The sequence below is a fragment of the Solanum pennellii genome, chromosome 5 (genome assembly GCF_001406875.1).
Source record: "Solanum pennellii chromosome 5, SPENNV200".
NCBI lineage: Eukaryota > Viridiplantae > Streptophyta > Magnoliopsida > Solanales > Solanaceae > Solanum > Solanum pennellii.
The window spans coordinates 52,916,848-52,922,697 of record NC_028641.1 but is presented as its reverse complement, the minus strand read 5'-3'; the positions used below and the strand labels follow the sequence as shown (position 1 = coordinate 52,922,697).

At 32.4% G+C, this 5,850-nt stretch overlaps 1 pseudogene; it reads right to left on the bottom strand.

The window, feature by feature from the left end:
* Positions 1-3,747: 3,747 nt before the first annotated feature.
* LOC107019592 lies at positions 3,748-5,042 on the bottom strand (annotated as a pseudogene).
* Between the last annotated feature and the right edge of the window lie 808 nt (positions 5,043-5,850).

Genomic DNA, 5,850 nt, shown 5'->3' with positions numbered 1-5,850 from the left:
TTCTTGTTGTTTTGTGGAGTGCAGCAAGTGCACCAGTGACTTCGTCTCGTCCGCAACTCTAGCCAGTCTTCAGCACGTCAGATTTCAGGGTGAGCTATTATTCCTAGCTCGGGCTGGATTCTCTTCTTCGCGTCTTAATGTCTTTGAAGTTCCGACATGGACCATCTTTCTACTTGTTTTAGTTTTTAAATACTCTTAGACTTAGTAATTTGATGATAGATGTTCTTGATGTGATGACTTCCAGATTTTGGGGATTTTAAGTATTATACTTTAGAAGTTATTTATTGGTTATATTAATGAGTTTTGGTCTTCCACATTATATTTTGTTCATTATGGTTGAAATATTGGTAAACGTTGGGGTTTAGATTTGTTGGTTCGCTCACATAGGAGGATAAGTGTGGGTGCCACTCGCGGCTCGTTTTGGGTCGTGACATTAGATTAATTGATATATTCTTTACATGTGTTGCTATCCTTTTTTAAGAGTAAGTTAAGCTTCTATTTTCATCTTCTCTTATTTACTGGTAGTAATAAATTGCTTGCTGATAGACTTGAATGTTATATCCCTTTTATTCTATTAGTTCTTTTCTTTTACTTTGTTTACATGTGATATTGGTCGAGTCCAATGGAACCTAATTCTTGCATTTCGTTGAGTTATAGATCCATTATCAAGTCAACTTCGTCATTTCAAAAATCGGAAATTGAATATACGTCTGTAGCTAATTTTAAGGTCTCATGAGTTAAAAACTGACTTATATACAATGATATATGGATAGTATACGATCGGTATACAAAAATTAAAATTGGGTCAAAGCCTAGAAAATGAGTAGTTTTTGGGCCCAATGTTTTTGTGCATCAGTATGCCCAAAAGGTCTAAATTCTTCTTCCCTCTATTTATTATTTTATTGTAATTATATTTATTTTATTTTAACTCTAACTCTTATGTTTATTATCTTCATAAAATTCCCTTGAAGTTTACCCATCTTTATTATAATTTAAATGATCTAATTATCTCTTTACTCGATCATTTTGTAATAAGATTTTACATTTTTTATAAATTGCAAAATTATTTTAAGTGCTTTAAGTTAATTTATTTCAAGTAATTTTTATTTGTCTTTATATACTTTAAGTGTTTTTTTAGAGTTAGTCAAAATGTTTTGGTCAAGTCGTAGGTCAGCCACGTGTAAGCGGACACTTCAAGTGTCTTAACACTTTCTTGAAGTGTAAATTGAATGCCAAGTCCCTTTGGTATCTTCAAATGATTTTGTCTCACTGAATCTTTTGAGAACTATTAAGTTTTTCTTATTTCTTAAAAAATAATTAAGTGGCGACTCTCTTTTAAAATTGATTATTCTTTAAAAAGTAAAATGAATTTTTGAAATAAGGATTTTTTTTGACATATTAGAAATGACGACTTTGATGGGGATTTAATTAGTTCTAACCATAATGAATCAAATCTTTTTGACTATTTGTTAATACTTGTTGAATTATTTTGCCTTATATATTTCTTATTTGTTTAAATTGTGATATTAACTGTCATTGCATGCATATCATTTACTCTATCAAATGAATTTTTTTATTTTTCACTTAAAGGAAGATTATATGGGCTTGAGTCGTTCGTTAACCAAACTGTTTCTCTGGTACCTCGGTGAATGTGGTTGGTCACTGGATGGTAACGGTCGCTAACTACCCCAATCCAAGTTGTCTACTTTAGTCAGCGGTCCACTTCAAAAAAACCCCACTCTTCGTCAACTAGCGTAGAGTGAAATTAAATCCCTTAATTTAGTGCATTTGCCTAAGATGACCCAACATCCAAGACTTAGATGACCCAACACTCAAGACTTGTTGGGCCCATTAAAAGACCACCTTGAGTCTAAAAATGGTCCATGATCCAAATAGACATCATACTTATGTATTTAAATTTAAAAGATGTGTATGCCATTTGGCAAACCATTGACTCTTGGGTAGAGAGTTTAATAGTTTGTTCGAGTCAAAGAAGAATCAAGTTATTATTGCATACAAAAGCGTGGACATCATTTTCCATGCCAAATGAGTAGAAAGATAGAAAGTAAATAATCAAAATAGAGAAAAACAATTAAGAATAGGGTAACTTTTGAAACTTGTGTTATTAGACACGCCATAACATTTTTGTAGGTACAAAGCAATTGAAGTATGTGTGGCTGTAAAAGCTTGCCATCAAAGAAAAAATAAAAAGTTACACATAAATTGTTCTCAAATCTAAAGAGGGAACATTCTTTTGGAAAAAAACTAAAAATAGGTCACATAATTGAAGGGTGTATTTGTTAACATAGTGTACCATCCTAGTCACAACTCAAAAGCAGACACATCCCTAGAATTCATGCTTCAAGCTTCACTAACATAGAGAGTTTCAAAAAACAAAAAAGAAACTACTCACATGCAACACTACGTATTAGCATCATGTACGAGTAAAGCAAGACCCTGATTAAAAAACCATTCGAAGAACATGAAATATCAACGACCAACTTAAATTGCTAAATTTGATAAGTATCGCGATTCTCTTTGTGACAAGCAGAGATATGTGTTTGAAGTCTCCCACGTTACATAGAGAGATATATATAAAAGAAAAATAAAAAGGTTAAAATCCAAACACGGGAAGGTCCACATAATATCCAATGAACATAAAGAATGAAGACAGGAAAAAAGTTGTAATATTATTGTGAAGCTATACTCAAGCCTCCTCACTTAAAGAAGACGGTCTCTGCACATTATAGCTAGACGATTCCTACATAAAATTTCACATGCTAAACAAGTAGTTGTTTGAACATGTTTTACTTCATTAAAAGACACAAAATATCCTGAGCCTTTTAATAATATCACTACAATAACTTCTTTTATACAAGTTGAACTTATCAATGTGAAAACATCAAATTTATCCGAACAAAATTAGACACTAAAAGAACCTCATCTCAGCCATGGACTTCCTGAATAATAGACTTCAACAAGTCATCACCACCACCAACAAATTGTAACTGTGTCATAAAATATTTTCCCTACTTTTCCTTCGTGTGAAAAGATTGTATTAGAAATCGAGATAAAAATAATGGTCTTGAAATCAGATTCACCACCTATATATAGTAAATCCTTGAATAATCAAAGTTAAAAAGGGAAATCTAAACTTATATGATTGGAGCTATACAAACTTTGGAACTCCATTTGTTTTGGTGGGGGGAGTGAACTCTATAGCTTTATCTGAATCAATGCACAATGAGAATGAACACCACCATTCAGTTGACCTGTATTTGAACTTGATTGTTTCTTTCTCTTGTGACATTTAAAAGTAATTGAGAGGAATGAATAACGGAAAGGAGCAATACTTACCTGACATATGAAAATTAGATTTATAATTGACTATAAACAAGGGTAGATTTTGGGGGTTCATATTGCTATACCACATGCAACTTTGGATTGATTAAGTCATCAACTCAAGTATCAAAATTCACACTTGACGGAAACAACTAAACCTTCTCATGCTTTCCCAATATAACTCGATATAACATGATACGATTTTCATCATTTTCATCTATCTTGAACATTATTTCACTACACACACAACCAACAACAAGTACCAAAAAGGAACAAACGAGTTAGGAAAGAGGAAGAGGGAAAGTGAGGAAAACAAAGTGGTAAGGGAAGCAGGCAGTTTATCTAGGAATGTGATAGATCAGTGTGTTGTCTCTGTACCTATTGAATTGCTTCAACCAAAGTGGCCTAGGAAATATTTAGATAGTGTTGCTCCTCATTCCCTAACGACCCTATCCTAGGGCACTTTGGTGGAGGCAATGCAGTAAGCACAAAGACAACACACTGACCTATCACATTCCTAGATGCCACCTACTTCGCTCACCACTTTGTTTTCCTCACTTTCCCCCTTCCTCTTTCCTAACTCGTCTTTCCCCTTTTGGTACTTGTTATTGGTTATGTATGTAGTGAAATGATGTGCGAGATAGATTTAAATGATGAAAATCATATCATGTTATGTCGAGTTATATTTGGAAAGATCGAGAAGGTTGAGTTAGGATCTCAATAGCTATTTTCGTCAAGTGTGAATTTTGATACTGGAGTTGATGACTTAATCAATTCAAAATTGTGTTTGGTATGGTGTAGCAATATGAAAACCCACATTCTACTCTTGTTTATAGTCAACTAAAAGTTTAATTTTCATATGTCATGTAAGAATTGCTCATTTTCGTTATTCATTCCTTTCAATTACTTATAAATGTCACCAGAGAAATGGAAAAATCAAGTGCAAATACAAGTCGATTGAATGGTGGTACTCATGCTCATAGTGCATTGATTCTAATAAATCTACAGAGTTCACTCCCCGACCAAAAAACCTAGAGTTCCAAAGTTTGTATATCTCTTATCTGGTAAGTTTGGATTTCCCCTTTTTAACTTTGGTTATTCAATGATTTACTATATACAGGTGGTGAATCTTGTGTCAAGATCATTATTTTGATGTTAACTCCTAATACTAATTGTTCACATGAAGGATAAGTAGGGAAATAAATTTTTATGATACATAGTTCCTCTCAATTATTCTTATCTCAAGTTTAATACTAACTTTTCATCAACATTTACCTCATTTTTATCGAGATTTTCTGAACCCTTAGTGAAGACCTTAGGGTAAAAATCCTTACCATCAACATCAATCCAAGCGATGGGCAACTTCGTTGCCACTTTCCAAATTGATTTCTATTATTTCACAAAACTAAAAAATCAATTTACACCCTTCATTTCCATTTCGATGATAGCCTCGCCACTCACAAAATCTGAAACCATTACATCCATGGCATTTTTCTCAAAATCCACCCACATTCCATCCTTAAACACCATAAACCTCACCCACATCCCACTCTCCTTGAAATTTTTGTGGTTTTGAACGAAAAACTGAGCATGATCAGTCGATCTAGCCACGGAATCAACCAGTTCCTTGGAATAGGAACCTCAACCCTCACTTTCATCTCATAGACACCGTCTCCGCCGCTTCCACCCGCTGGCTTCATCGTCGACGATAATCGGAGCCGATCGAAGCTATATACATCCCTTCAAATTCCATTGAGTGATACAAACTAAAGGAGAAGAAAGAACTTAGAAGGAATAATCAGAAGTTGATACAAACGAGATAAAGAAGAAAAAAAGGCACACGATACAAACAAGTTCTCTAATAGTAAGAAAAAACAAAAAATTAAATGATGTTGGAGAAGACGAATAAAAGAAAATGATCATCTTAACCTTAGTTTAACTTCACTTCAATTGTAACAGTTTGTTTTTAGTGTGAGAGAATAATTGGATAATTAAAAAATTATTGACCTCAGAAATGTGATTGTTGACAAAACTAGATTAGTAATTAATGATTTTATGATAAAATTCTAATTGTATTTTATATTTGACCATTTTTTCACATAATATTTTTTTATAATTACCAAGTCTTTAAGGATGAATTTATCAAAGTTATTTACAAAAACTAATATTTTAATCTTTGTTGATGAGACAAAGTTGTTATAATTTTTTTTTTCTAAAAGGAATAAGAACAAGAGTCATTGAATGGCAGACCCACATGCTTACATGAGGGCATGAACACCTATTAACTTTGCAAAAAATTATATATATATATATATATGTTATGCCGTAATTTTACTATCTTTAGAAAAATCACTTTTTGAAATGTTTCAAGTATAATACAATTTGAGAAAAATACTTAGAAAAGAGTCGCCACTTAATTTTTTAAAGAAATTAAGAAAACTTAATTAAAAAAAACTCTAACAAATTAAGTCTTATAAATTTAAAAAATGGGTAAGAGGTTCTTATTTA